The following is a 14,441-nucleotide window of genomic DNA, read 5'->3' as shown; positions in this document are numbered from 1 at the left end:
AGAAATCAAACTACAAAGGATATTTGCTGCAACTATTTGTCTAAATCGAACCAAAAAGGCTTCTGTAAAATTTCTGAGATCATACAGAAATATCAACTTTCCTATGCAATTTATCTTTTATCTTTTATTTCATGCCAAAATCCATACCCAAAAAGAGACATGCTAAGTGCACCACTTTGCTTGACAGCATCATATTACTCTGAATTCAACACAGTAAGAGACAGGTCTGTAATGCTAAAGAATTGAAATTTTAAATGCCCTGCTAAATATTCACACCAAATCTAAAGGGAAACTGGCAATTTTTAGGATTTTCACTAATTTCTTTACTACTTATCCCTAGATTTGACAAACATCTATTTGTAAGGCATGAAAAAGAAAAGTAAATGAAGAAATCCATAACTCTTTGTCCCGTAACCAGGTACCTCCATCAATGCTCCCTTCCAAAATGGAATCCTTTCCTCCTGGCATTCAGCATAGACTGAACATACAGAGAAGTGGATTGATGAAACACTGTTTCGCTTTCTTCTCTACATTAGCAATGCTATCCCTGGCTTTGCCTAGTCTGAAGTAGATTATGATGTAATTTCCTAACTCTTTATTATGCACTTAAAAGAAAACAGAGCATTTCATGAAAACGGTTAACACAAGTTAGTGGTGATTTTCAATGCCTCATTTAAATGCATCAATTTAGGAGAAGTGACAGCTCCCCTTTAATTTTATTTCTTGAACTAGTCATGTTTTGCTCTATAAAGAGAAACATTAACTGTCTTAGAAAATAGATCCATGATATAGAGTCTGAATCCTGACTCCCCCTCCCCATCCACCGTGAACATTTAAAAGTGTAGCACCAGGATGGCCGAGTGGTTAAGGCGTTGGACTTAAGATCCAATGGACGAATATCCGCGTGGGTTCAAACCCCACTCCTGGTACACGATGTGTTCAAGTGACACTAATGGTTTTAACAATCCCAAATATTATTGATCCCTTGGAATATTTTCGTTATTCGGATTCTACTCAACCCGTTTCAAATTCAGAAATCAAACTACAAAGGATATTTGCTGCAACTATTTGTCTAAATCGAACCAAAAAGGCTTCTGTAAAATTTCTGAGATCATACAGAAATATCAACTTTCCTATGCAATTTATCTTTTATCTTTTATTTCATGCCAAAATCCATACCCAAAAAGAGACATGCTAAGTGCACCACTTTGCTTGACAGCATCATATTACTCTGAATTCAACACAGTAAGAGACAGGTCTGTAATGCTAAAGAATTGAAATTTTAAATGCCCTGCTAAATATTCACACCAAATCTAAAGGGAAACTGGCAATTTTTAGGATTTTCACTAATTTCTTTACTACTTATCCCTAGATTTGACAAACATCTATTTGTAAGGCATGAAAAAGAAAAGTAAATGAAGAAATCCATAACTCTTTGTCCCGTAACCAGGTACCTCCATCAATGCTCCCTTCCAAAATGGAATCCTTTCCTCCTGGTATTCAGCATAGACTGAACATACAGAGAAGTGGATTGATGAAACACTGTTTTGCTTTCTTCTCTACATTAGCAATGCTATCCCTGGCTTTGCCTAGTCTGAAGTAGATTATGATGTCATTTGCTAACTCTTTATTATGCACTTAAAAGAAAACAGAGCATTTCATGAAAAACGGTTAACACAAGTTAGTGGTGATTTTCAATGCCTCATTTAAATGCATCAATTTAGGAGAAGTGACAGCTCCCCTTTAATTTTATTTCTTGAACTAGTCATGTTTTGCTCTATAAAGAGAAACATTAACTGTCTTAGAAAATAGATCCATGATATAGAGTCTGAATCCTGACTCCCCCTCCCCATCCACCGTGAACATTTAAAAGTGTAGCACCAGGATGGCCGAGTGGTTAAGGCGTTGGACTTAAGATCCAATGGACGAATGTCCGCGTGGGTTCAAACCCCACTCCTGGTACACGATGTGTTCAAGTGACACTAATGGTTTTAACAATCCCAAATATTATTGATATAAAATTATAAAATTTTCGTTATTCGGATTCTATTCAACCCGTTTCAAATTCAGAAACAAACTACAAAGGATATTTGCTGCAACTATTTGTCTAAATCGAACCAAAAAGGCTTCTGTAAAATTTCTGAGATCATACAGAAATATCAACTTTCCTATGCAATTTCTCTTTTATCTTTTATTTCATGCCAAAATCCATACCCAAAAAGAGACATGCTAAGTGCACCACTTTGCTTGACAGCATCATATTACTCTGAATTCAACACAGTAAGAGACAGGTCTGTAATGCTAAAGAATTGAAATTTTAAATGCCCTGCTAGATATTCACACCAAATCTAAAGGGAAACTGGCAATTTTTAGGATTTTCACTAATTTCTTTACTACTTATCCCTAGATTTGACAAACATCTATTTGTAAGGCATGAAAAAGAAAAGTAAATGAAGAAATCCATAACTCTTTGTCCCGTAACCAGGTACCTCCATCAATGCTCCCTTCCAAAATGGAATCCTTTCCTCCTGGCATTCAGCATAGACTGAACATACAGAGAAGTGGATTGATGAAACACTGTTTCGCTTTCTTCTCTACATTAGCAATGCTATCCCTGGCTTTGCCTAGTCTGAAGTAGATTATGATGTAATTTCCTAACTCTTTATTATGCACTTAAAAGAAAACAGAGCATTTCATGAAAACGGTTAACACAAGTTAGTGGTGATTTTCAATGCCTCATTTAAATGCATCAATTTAGGAGAAGTGACAGCTCCCCTTTAATTTTATTTCTTGAACTAGTCATGTTTTGCTCTATAAAGAGAAACATTAACTGTCTTAGAAAATAGATCCATGATATAGAGTCTGAATCCTGACTCCCCCTCCCCATCCACCGTGAACATTTAAAAGTGTAGCACCAGGATGGCCGAGTGGTTAAGGCGTTGGACTTAAGATCCAATGGACGAATATCCGCGTGGGTTCAAACCCCACTCCTGGTACACGATGTGTTCAAGTGACACTAATGGTTTTAACAATCCCAAATATTATTGATATAAAATTATAAAATTTTCGTTATTCGGATTCTATTCAACCCGTTTCAAATTCAGAAACAAACTACAAAGGATATTTGCTGCAACTATTTGTCTAAATCGAACCAAAAAGGCTTCTGTAAAATTTCTGAGATCATACAGAAATATCAACTTTCCTATGCAATTTCTCTTTTATCTTTTATTTCATGCCAAAATCCATACCCAAAAAGAGACATGCTAAGTGCACCACTTTGCTTGACAGCATCATATTACTCTGAATTCAACACAGTAAGAGACAGGTCTGTAATGCTAAAGAATTGAAATTTTAAATGCCCTGCTAGATATTCACACCAAATCTAAAGGGAAACTGGCAATTTTTAGGATTTTCACTAATTTCTTTACTACTTATCCCTAGATTTGACAAACATCTATTTGTAAGGCATGAAAAAGAAAAGTAAATGAAGAAATCCATAACTCTTTGTCCCGTAACCAGGTACCTCCATCAATGCTCCCTTCCAAAATGGAATCCTTATCTCCTGGCATTCAGCATAGACTGAACATACAGATAAGTGGATTGATGAAACACTGTTTCGCTTTCTTCTCTACATTAGCAATGCTATCCCTGGCTTTGCCTAGTCTGAAGTAGATTATGATGTAATTTGCTAACTCTTTATTATGCACTTAAAAGAAAACAGAGCATTTCATGAAAAACGGTTAACACAAGTTAGTGGTGATTTTCAATGCCTCATTTAAATGCATCAATTTAGGAGAAGTGACAGCTCCCCTTTAATTTTATTTCTTGAACTAGTCATGTTTTGCTCTTTAAAGAGAAACATTAACTGTCTTAGAAAATAGATCCATGATAAAGAGTCTGAATCCTGACTCCCCCTCCCCATCCACCGTGAACATTTAAAAGTGTAGCACCAGGATGGCCGAGTGGTTAAGGCGTTGGACTTAAGATCCAATGGACGAATGTCCGCGTGGGTTCAAACCCCACTCCTGGTCCACGATGTGTTCAAGTGACACTAATGGTTTTAACAATCCCAAATATTATTGATCCCTTGGAAAATTTTCGTTATTCGGATTCTATTCAAACCGTTTCAAATTCAGAAACAAACTACAAAAGATATTTGCTGCAACTATTTGTCTAAATCGAACCAAAAAGGCTTCTGTAAAATTTCTGAGATCATACAGAAATATCAACTTTCCTATGCAATTTCTCTTTTATCTTTTATTTCATGCCAAAATCCATACCCAAAAAGAGACATGCTAAGTGCACCACTTTGCTTGACAGCATCATATTACTCTGAATTCAACACAGTAAGAGACAGATCTGTAATGCTAAAGAATTGAAATTTTAAATGCCCTGCTAGATATTCACACCAAATCTAAAGGGAAACTGGCAATTTTTAGGATTTTCACTAATTTCTTTACTACTTATCCCTAGATTTGACAAACATCTATTTGTAAGGCATGAAAAAGAAAAGTAAATGAAGAAATCCATAACTCTTTGTCCCGTAACCAGGTACCTCCATCAATGCTCCCTTCCAAAATGGAATCCTTTCCTCCTGGCATTCAGCATAGACTGAACATACAGAGAAGTGGATTGATGAAACACTGTTTCGCTTTCTTCTCTACATTAGCAATGCTATCCCTGGCTTTGCCTAGTCTGAAGTAGATTATGATGTAATTTGCTAACTCTTTATTATGCACTTAAAAGAAAACAGAGCATTTCATGAAAAACGGTTAACACAAGTTAGTGGTGATTTTCAATGCCTCATTTAAATGCATCAATTTAGGAGAAGTGACAGCTCCCCTTTAATTTTATTTCTTGAACTAGTCATGTTTTGCTCTATAAAGAGAAACATTAACTGTCTTAGAAAATAGATCCATGATAAAGAGTCTGAATCCTGACTCCCCCTCCCCATCCACCGTGAACATTTAAAAGTGTAGCACCAGGATGGCCGAGTGGTTAAGGCGTTGGACTTAAGATCCAATGGACGAATGTCCGCGTGGGTTCAAACCCCACTCCTGGTACACGATGTGTTCAAGTGACACTAATGGTTTTAACAATCCCAAATATTATTGATCCCTTGGAAAATTTTCGTTATTCGGATTCTACTCAACCCGTTTCAAATTCAGAAATCAAACTACAAAGGATATTTGTTGCAACTATTTGTCTAAATCGAACCAAAAAGGCTTCTGTAAAATTTCTGAGATCATACAGAAATATCAACTTTCCTATGCAATTTCTCTTTTATCTTTTATTTCATGCCAAAATCCATACCCAAAAAGAGACATGCTAAGTGCACCACTTTGCTTGACAGCATCATATTACTCTGAATTCAACACAGTAAGAGACAGGTCTGTAATGCTAAAGAATTGAAATTTTAAATGCCCTGCTAGATATTCACACCAAATCTAAAGGGAAACTGGCAATTTTTAGGATTTTCACTAATTTCTTTACTACTTATCCCTAGATTTGACAAACATCTATTTGTAAGGCATGAAAAAGAAAAGTAAATGAAGAAATCCATAACTCTTTGTCCCGTAACCAGGTACCTCCATCAATGCTCCCTTCCAAAATGGAATCCTTTCCTCCTGGCATTCAGCATAGACTGAACATACAGAGAAGTGGATTGATGAAACACTGTTTCGCTTTCTTCTCTACATTAGCAATGCTATCCCTGGCTTTGCCTAGTCTGAAGTAGATTATGATGTAATTTCCTAACTCTTTATTATGCACTTAAAAGAAAACAGAGCATTTCATGAAAAACGGTTAACACAAGTTAGTGGTGATTTTCAATGCCTCATTTAAATGCATCAATTTAGGAGAAGTGACAGCTCCCCTTTAATTTTATTTCTTGAACTAGTCATGTTTTGCTCTATAAAGAGAAACATTAACTGTCTTAGAAAATAGATCCATGATATAGAGTCTGAATCCTGACTCCCCCTCCCCATCCACCGTGAACATTTAAAAGTGTAGCACCAGGATGGCCGAGTGGTTAAGGCGTTGGACTTAAGATCCAATGGACGAATGTCCGCGTGGGTTCAAACCCCAATCCTGGTACACGATGTGTTCAAGTGACACTAATGGTTTTAACAATCCCAAATATTATTGATATAAAATTATAAAATTTTCGTTATTCGGATTCTATTCAACCCGTTTCAAATTCAGAAACAAACTACAAAGGATATTTGCTGCAAATATTTTTCTAAATCGAACCAAAAAGGCTTCTGTAAAATTTCTGAGATCATACAGAAATATCAACTTTCCTATGCTATTTCTCTTTTATCTTTTATTTCATGCCAAAATCCATACCCAAAAAGAGACATGCTAAGTGCACCACTTTGCTTGACAGCATCATATTACTCTGAATTCAACACAGTAAGAGACAGGTCTGTAATGCTAAAGAATTGAAATTTTAAATGCCCTGCTAGATATTCACACCAAATCTAAAGGGAAACTGGCAATTTTTAGGATTTTCACTAATTTCTTTACTACTTATCCCTAGATTTGACAAACATCTATTTGTAAGGCATGAAAAAGAAAAGTAAATGAAGAAATCCATAACTCTTTGTCCCGTAACCAGGTTCCTCCATCAATGCTCCCTTCCAAAATGGAATCCTTTCCTCCTGGCATTCAGCATAGACTGAACATACAGAGAAGTGGATTGATGAAACACTGTTTCGCTTTCTTCTCTACATTAGCAATGCTATCCCTGGCTTTGCCTTGTCTGAAGTAGATTATGATGTCATTTGCTAACTCTTTATTATGCACTTAAAAGAAAACAGAGCATTTCATGAAAAACGGTTAACACAAGTTAGTGGTGATTTTCAATGCCTCATTTAAATGCATCAATTTAGGAGAAGTGACAGCTCCCCTTTAATTTTATTTCTTGAACTAGTCATGTTTTGCTCTATAAAGAGAAACATTAACTGTCTTAGAAAATAGATCCATGATAAAGAGTCTGAATCCTGACTCCCCCTCCCCATCCACCGTGAACATTTAAAAGTGTAGCACCAGGATGGCCGAGTGGTTAAGGCGTTGGACTTAAGATCCAATGGACGAATGTCCGCGTGGGTTCAAACCCCACTCCTGGTACACGATGTGTTCAAGTGACACTAATGGTTTTAACAATCCCAAATATTATTGATATAAAATTATAAAATTTTCGTTATTCGGATTCTATTCAACCCGTTTCAAATTCAGAAACAAACTACAAAGGATATTTGCTGCAACTATTTGTCTAAATCGAACCAAAAAGGCTTCTGTAAAATTTCTGAGATCATACAGAAATATCAACTTTCCTATGCAATTTCTCTTTTATCTTTTATTTCATGCCAAAATCCATACCCAAAAAGAGACATGCTAAGTGCACCACTTTGCTTGACAGCATCATATTACTCTGAATTCAACACAGTAAGAGACAGGTCTGTAATGCTAAAGAATTGAAATTTTAAATGCCCTGCTAGATATTCACACCAAATCTAAAGGGAAACTGGCAATTTTTAGGATTTTCACTAATTTCTTTACTACTTATCCCTAGATTTGACAAACATCTATTTGTAAGGCATGAAAAAGAAAAGTAAATGAAGAAATCCATAACTCTTTGTCCCGTAACCAGGTACCTCCATCAATGCTCCCTTCCAAAATGGAATCCTTTCCTCCTGGCATTCAGCATAGACTGAACATACAGAGAAGTGGATTGATGAAACACTGTTTCGCTTTCTTCTCTACATTAGCAATGCTATCCCTGGCTTTGCCTAGTCTGAAGTAGATTATGATGTAATTTCCTAACTCTTTATTATGCACTTAAAAGAAAACAGAGCATTTCATGAAAACGGTTAACACAAGTTAGTGGTGATTTTCAATGCCTCATTTAAATGCATCAATTTAGGAGAAGTGACAGCTCCCCTTTAATTTTATTTCTTGAACTAGTCATGTTTTGCTCTATAAAGAGAAACATTAACTGTCTTAGAAAATAGATCCATGATATAGAGTCTGAATCCTGACTCCCCCTCCCCATCCACCGTGAACATTTAAAAGTGTAGCACCAGGATGGCCGAGTGGTTAAGGCGTTGGACTTAAGATCCAATGGACGAATATCTGCGTGGGTTCAAACCCCACTCCTGGTACACGATGTGTTCAAGTGACACTAATGGTTTTAACAATCCCAAATATTATTGATATAAAATTTTCGTTATTCGGATTCTATTCAACCCGTTTCAAATTCAGAAACAAACTACAAAGGATATTTGCTGCAACTATTTGTCTAAATCGAACCAAAAAGGCTTCTGTAAAATTTCTGAGATCATACAGAAATATCAACTTTCCTATGCAATTTCTCTTTTATCTTTTATTTCATGCCAAAATCCATACCCAAAAAGAGACATGCTAAGTGCACCACTTTGCTTGACAGCATCATATTACTCTGAATTCAACACAGTAAGAGACAGGTCTGTAATGCTAAAGAATTGAAATTTTAAATGCCCTGCTAGATATTCACACCAAATCTAAAGGGAAACTGGCAATTTTTAGGATTTTCACTAATTTCTTTACTACTTATCCCTAGATTTGACAAACATCTATTTGTAAGGCATGAAAAAGAAAAGTAAATGAAGAAATCCATAACTCTTTGTCCCGTAACCAGGTACCTCCATCAATGCTCCCTTCCAAAATGGAATCCTTATCTCCTGGCATTCAGCATAGACTGAACATACAGATAAGTGGATTGATGAAACACTGTTTCGCTTTCTTCTCTACATTAGCAATGCTATCCCTGGCTTTGCCTAGTCTGAAGTAGATTATGATGTAATTTGCTAACTCTTTATTATGCACTTAAAAGAAAACAGAGCATTTCATGAAAAACGGTTAACACAAGTTAGTGGTGATTTTCAATGCCTCATTTAAATGCATCAATTTAGGAGAAGTGACAGCTCCCCTTTAATTTTATTTCTTGAACTAGTCATGTTTTGCTCTTTAAAGAGAAACATTAACTGTCTTAGAAAATAGATCCATGATAAAGAGTCTGAATCCTGACTCCCCCTCCCCATCCACCGTGAACATTTAAAAGTGTAGCACCAGGATGGCCGAGTGGTTAAGGCGTTGGACTTAAGATCCAATGAGCGAATGTCCGCGTGGGTTCAAACCCCACTCCTGGTCCACGATGTGTTCAAGTGACACTAATGGTTTTAACAATCCCAAATATTATTGATATAAAATTATAAAATTTTCGTTATTCGGATTCTATTCAACCCGTTTCAAATTCAGAAACAAACTACAAAGGATATTTGCTGCAAATATTTGTCTAAATCGAACCAAAAAGGCTTCTGTAAAATTTCTGAGATCATACAGAAATATCAACTTTCCTATGCAATTTCTCTTTTATCTTTTATTTCATGCCAAAATCCATACCCAAAAAGAGACATGCTAAGTGCACCACTTTGCTTGACAGCATCATATTACTCTGAATTCAACACAGTAAGAGACAGGTCTGTAATGCTAAAGAATTGAAATTTTAAATGCCCTGCTAGATATTCACACCAAATCTAAAGGGAAACTGGCAATTTTTAGGATTTTCACTAATTTCTTTACTACTTATCCCTAGATTTGACAAACATCTATTTGTAAGGCATGAAAAAGAAAAGTAAATGAAGAAATCCATAACTCTTTGTCCCGTAACCAGGTACCTCCATCAATGCTCCCTTCCAAAATGGAATCCTTTCCTCCTGGCATTCAGCATAGACTGAACATACAGAGAAGTGGATTGATGAAACACTGTTTCGCTTTCTTCTCTACATTAGCAATGCTATCCCTGGCTTTGCCTTGTCTGAAGTAGATTATGATGTAATTTCCTAACTCTTTATTATGCACTTAAAAGAAAACAGAGCATTTCATGAAAAACGGTTAACACAAGTTAGTGGTGATTTTCAATGCCTCATTTAAATGCATCAATTTAGGAGAAGTGACAGCTCCCCTTTAATTTTATTTCTTGAACTAGTCATGTTTTGCTCTTTAAAGAGAAACATTAACTGTCTTAGAAAATAGATCCATGATAAAGAGTCTGAATCCTGACTCCCCCTCCCCATTCACCGTGAACATTTAAAAGTGTAGCACCAGGATGGCCGAGTGGTTAAGGCGTTGGACTTAAGATCCAATGGACGAATGTCCGCGTGGGTTCAAACCCCACTCCTGGTACACGATGTGTTCAAGTGACACTAATGGTTTTAACAATCCCATATATTATTGATATAAAATTATAAAATTTTCGTTATTCGGATTCTATTCAACCCGTTTCAAATTCAGAAACAAACTACAAAGGATATTTGCTGCAACTATTTGTCTAAATCGAACCAAAAAGGCTTCTGTAAAATTTCTGAGATCATACAGAAATATCAACTTTCCTATGCAATTTCTCTTTTATCATTTATTTCATGCCAAAATCCATACCCAAAAAGAGACATGCTAAGTGCACCACTTTGCTTGACAGCATCATATTACTCTGAATTCAACACAGTAAGAGACAGGTCTGTAATGCTAAAGAATTGAAATTTTAAATGCCCTGCTAGATATTCACACCAAATCTAAAGGGAAACTGGCAATTTTTAGGATTTTCACTAATTTCTTTACTACTTATCCCTAGATTTGACAAACATCTATTTGTAAGGCATGAAAAAGAAAAGTAAATGAAGAAATCCATAACTCTTTGTCCCGTAACCAGGTTCCTCCATCAATGCTCCCTTCCAAAATGGAATCCTTTCCTCCTGGCATTCAGCATAGACTGAACATACAGAGAAGTGGATTGATGAAACACTGTTTCGCTTTCTTCTCTACATTAGCAATGCTATCCCTGGCTTTGCCTTGTCTGAAGTAGATTATGATGTCATTTGCTAACTCTTTATTATGCACTTAAAAGAAAACAGAGCATTTCATGAAAAACGGTTAACACAAGTTAGTGGTGATTTTCAATGCCTCATTTAAATGCATCAATTTAGGAGAAGTGACAGCTCCCCTTTAATTTTATTTCTTGAACTAGTCATGTTTTGCTCTATAAAGAGAAACATTAACTGTCTTAGAAAATAGATCCATGATATAGAGTCTGAATCCTGACTCCCCCTCCCCATCCACCGTGAACATTTAAAAGTGTAGCACCAGGATGGCCGAGTGGTTAAGGCGTTGGACTTAAGATCCAATGGACGAATGTCCGCGTGGGTTCAAACCCCACTCCTGGTACACGATGTGTTCAAGTGACACTAATGGTTTTAACAATCCCAAATATTATTGATATAAAATTATAAAATTTTCGTTATTCGGATTCTATTCAACCCGTTTCAAATTCAGAAACAAACTACAAAGGATATTTGCTGCAAATATTTGTCTAAATCGAACCAAAAAGGCTTCTGTAAAATTTCTGAGATCATACAGAAATATCAACTTTCCTATGCAATTTCTCTTTTATCTTTTATTTCATGCCAAAATCCATACCCAAAAAGAGACATGCTAAGTGCACCACTTTACTTGACAGCATCATATTACTCTGAATTCAACACAGTAAGAGACAGGTCTGTAATGCTAAAGAATTGAAATTTTAAATGCCCTGCTAGATATTCACACCAAATCTAAAGGGAAACTGGCAATTTTTAGGATTTTCACTAATTTCTTTACTACTTATCCCTAGATTTGACAAACATCTATTTGTAAGGCATGAAAAAGAAAAGTAAATGAAGAAATCCATAACTCTTTGTCCCGTAACCAGGTTCCTCCATCAATGCTCCCTTCCAAAATGGAATCCTTTCCTCCTGGCATTCAGCATAGACTGAACATACAGAGAAGTGGATTGATGAAACACTGTTTCGCTTTCTTCTCTACATTAGCAATGCTATCCCTGGCTTTGCCTTGTCTGAAGTAGATTATGATGTCATTTGCTAACTCTTTATTATGCACTTAAAAGAAAACAGAGCATTTCATGAAAAACGGTTAACACAAGTTAGTGGTGATTTTCAATGCCTCATTTAAATGCATCAATTTAGGAGAAGTGACAGCTCCCCTTTAATTTTATTTCTTGAACTAGTCATGTTTTGCTCTATAAAGAGAAACATTAACTGTCTTAGAAAATAGATCCATGATATAGAGTCTGAATCCTGACTCCCCCTCCCCATCCACCGTGAACATTTAAAAGTGTAGCACCAGGATGGCCGAGTGGTTAAGGCGTTGGACTTAAGATCCAATGGACGAATGTCCGCGTGGGTTCAAACCCCACTCCTGGTACACGATGTGTTCAAGTGACACTAATGGTTTTAACAATCCCAAATATTATTGATATAAAATTATAAAATTTTCGTTATTCGGATTCTATTCAACCCGTTTCAAATTCAGAAACAAACTACAAAGGATATTTGCTGCAACTATTTGTCTAAATCGAACCAAAAAGGCTTCTGTAAAATTTCTGAGATCATACAGAAATATCAACTTTCCTATGCAATTTCTCTTTTATCTTTTATTTCATGCCAAAATCCATACCCAAAAAGAGACATGCTAAGTGCACCACTTTGCTTGACAGCATCATATTACTCTGAATTCAACACAGTAAGAGACAGGTCTGTAATGCTAAAGAATTGAAATTTTAAATGCCCTGCTAGATATTCACACCAAATCTAAAGGGAAACTGGCAATTTTTAGGATTTTCACTAATTTCTTTACTACTTATCCCTAGATTTGACAAACATCTATTTGTAAGGCATGAAAAAGAAAAGTAAATGAAGAAATCCATAACTCTTTGTCCCGTAACCAGGTTCCTCCATCAATGCTCCCTTCCAAAATGGAATCCTTTCCTCCTGGCATTCAGCATAGACTGAACATACAGAGAAGTGGATTGATGAAACACTGTTTCGCTTTCTTCTCTACATTAGCAATGCTATCCCTGGCTTTGCCTTGTCTGAAGTAGATTATGATGTCATTTGCTAACTCTTTATTATGCACTTAAAAGAAAACAGAGCATTTCATGAAAAACGGTTAACACAAGTTAGTGGTGATTTTCAATGCCTCATTTAAATGCATCAATTTAGGAGAAGTGACAGCTCCCCTTTAATTTTATTTCTTGAACTAGTCATGTTTTGCTCTATAAAGAGAAACATTAACTGTCTTAGAAAATAGATCCATGATATAGAGTCTGAATCCTGACTCCCCCTCCCCATCCACCGTGAACATTTAAAAGTGTAGCACCAGGATGGCCGAGTGGTTAAGGCGTTGGACTTAAGATCCAATGGACGAATGTCCGCGTGGGTTCAAACCCCACTCCTGGTACACGATGTGTTCAAGTGACACTAATGGTTTTAACAATCCCAAATATTATTGATCCCTTGGAAAATTTTCGTTATTCGGATTCTATTCAAACCGTTTCAAATTCAGAAACAAACTACAAAAGATATTTGCTGCAACTATTTGTCTAAATCGAACCAAAAAGGCTTCTGTAAAATTTCTGAGATCATACAGAAATATCAACTTTCCTATGCAATTTCTCTTTTATCTTTTATTTCATGCCAAAATCCATACCCAAAAAGAGACATGCTAAGTGCACCACTTTGCTTGACAGCATCATATTACTCTGAATTCAACACAGTAAGAGACAGATCTGTAATGCTAAAGAATTGAAATTTTAAATGCCCTGCTAGATATTCACACCAAATCTAAAGGGAAACTGGCAATTTTTAGGATTTTCACTAATTTCTTTACTACTTATCCCTAGATTTGACAAACATCTATTTGTAAGGCATGAAAAAGAAAAGTAAATGAAGAAATCCATAACTCTTTGTCCCGTAACCAGGTACCTCCATCAATGCTCCCTTCCAAAATGGAATCCTTTCCTCCTGGCATTCAGCATAGACTGAACATACAGAGAAGTGGATTGATGAAACACTGTTTCGCTTTCTTCTCTACATTAGCAATGCTATCCCTGGCTTTGCCTTGTCTGAAGTAGATTATGATGTAATTTCCTAACTCTTTATTATGCACTTAAAAGAAAACAGAGCATTTCATGAAAAACGGTTAACACAAGTTAGTGGTGATTTTCAATGCCTCATTTAAATGCATCAATTTAGGAGAAGTGACAGCTCCCCTTTAATTTTATTTCTTGAACTAGTCATGTTTTGCTCTTTAAAGAGAAACATTAACTGTCTTAGAAAATAGATCCATGATAAAGAGTCTGAATCCTGACTCCCCCTCCCCATTCACCGTGAACATTTAAAAGTGTAGCACCAGGATGGCCGAGTGGTTAAGGCGTTGGACTTAAGATCCAATGGACGAATGTCCGCGTGGGTTCAAACCCCACTCCTGGTACACGATGTGTTCAAGTGACAATAATGGTTTTAACAATCCCATATATTATTGATATAAAATTATAAAATTTTCGTTAT

General features: G+C 36.1%; 14 non-coding genes across 14 annotated transcripts; all 14 read left to right on the top strand.

Moving 5' to 3' along the window:
• Nucleotides 1–846: 846 nt before the first annotated feature.
• On the top strand, nucleotides 847–929 carry TRNAL-UAA (transfer RNA leucine (anticodon UAA)). The gene has a single exon. It is a non-coding gene; the product is annotated as a tRNA-Leu (tRNA).
• A 950-nt stretch (nucleotides 930–1,879) lies between these two features.
• TRNAL-UAA (transfer RNA leucine (anticodon UAA)) lies at nucleotides 1,880–1,962 on the top strand. The gene has a single exon. It is a non-coding gene; the product is annotated as a tRNA-Leu (tRNA).
• A 951-nt stretch (nucleotides 1,963–2,913) lies between these two features.
• TRNAL-UAA (transfer RNA leucine (anticodon UAA)) lies at nucleotides 2,914–2,996 on the top strand. Its single transcript has one exon. It is a non-coding gene; the product is annotated as a tRNA-Leu (tRNA).
• A 952-nt stretch (nucleotides 2,997–3,948) lies between these two features.
• On the top strand, nucleotides 3,949–4,031 carry TRNAL-UAA (transfer RNA leucine (anticodon UAA)). Its single transcript has one exon. It is a non-coding gene; the product is annotated as a tRNA-Leu (tRNA).
• Nucleotides 4,032–4,980: 949 nt separating this feature from the next.
• Nucleotides 4,981–5,063, top strand: TRNAL-UAA (transfer RNA leucine (anticodon UAA)). The gene has a single exon. It is a non-coding gene; the product is annotated as a tRNA-Leu (tRNA).
• A 950-nt stretch (nucleotides 5,064–6,013) lies between these two features.
• On the top strand, nucleotides 6,014–6,096 carry TRNAL-UAA (transfer RNA leucine (anticodon UAA)). The gene has a single exon. It is a non-coding gene; the product is annotated as a tRNA-Leu (tRNA).
• A 952-nt stretch (nucleotides 6,097–7,048) lies between these two features.
• Nucleotides 7,049–7,131, top strand: TRNAL-UAA (transfer RNA leucine (anticodon UAA)). The gene has a single exon. It is a non-coding gene; the product is annotated as a tRNA-Leu (tRNA).
• Nucleotides 7,132–8,082: 951 nt separating this feature from the next.
• On the top strand, nucleotides 8,083–8,165 carry TRNAL-UAA (transfer RNA leucine (anticodon UAA)). Its single transcript has one exon. It is a non-coding gene; the product is annotated as a tRNA-Leu (tRNA).
• A 944-nt stretch (nucleotides 8,166–9,109) lies between these two features.
• Nucleotides 9,110–9,192, top strand: TRNAL-UAA (transfer RNA leucine (anticodon UAA)). Its single transcript has one exon. It is a non-coding gene; the product is annotated as a tRNA-Leu (tRNA).
• Nucleotides 9,193–10,144: 952 nt separating this feature from the next.
• Nucleotides 10,145–10,227, top strand: TRNAL-UAA (transfer RNA leucine (anticodon UAA)). The gene has a single exon. It is a non-coding gene; the product is annotated as a tRNA-Leu (tRNA).
• A 952-nt stretch (nucleotides 10,228–11,179) lies between these two features.
• TRNAL-UAA (transfer RNA leucine (anticodon UAA)) lies at nucleotides 11,180–11,262 on the top strand. Its single transcript has one exon. It is a non-coding gene; the product is annotated as a tRNA-Leu (tRNA).
• A 952-nt stretch (nucleotides 11,263–12,214) lies between these two features.
• TRNAL-UAA (transfer RNA leucine (anticodon UAA)) lies at nucleotides 12,215–12,297 on the top strand. Its single transcript has one exon. It is a non-coding gene; the product is annotated as a tRNA-Leu (tRNA).
• Nucleotides 12,298–13,249: 952 nt separating this feature from the next.
• On the top strand, nucleotides 13,250–13,332 carry TRNAL-UAA (transfer RNA leucine (anticodon UAA)). The gene has a single exon. It is a non-coding gene; the product is annotated as a tRNA-Leu (tRNA).
• A 949-nt stretch (nucleotides 13,333–14,281) lies between these two features.
• Nucleotides 14,282–14,364, top strand: TRNAL-UAA (transfer RNA leucine (anticodon UAA)). Its single transcript has one exon. It is a non-coding gene; the product is annotated as a tRNA-Leu (tRNA).
• Nucleotides 14,365–14,441: the final 77 nt, after the last annotated feature.

Source organism: Pelobates fuscus, chromosome 2 (genome assembly GCF_036172605.1).
Source record: "Pelobates fuscus isolate aPelFus1 chromosome 2, aPelFus1.pri, whole genome shotgun sequence".
In the NCBI taxonomy this organism is placed as follows: Eukaryota; Metazoa; Chordata; class Amphibia; order Anura; family Pelobatidae; genus Pelobates; species Pelobates fuscus.
This window is presented reverse-complemented; position numbering and strand designations above follow the sequence as displayed.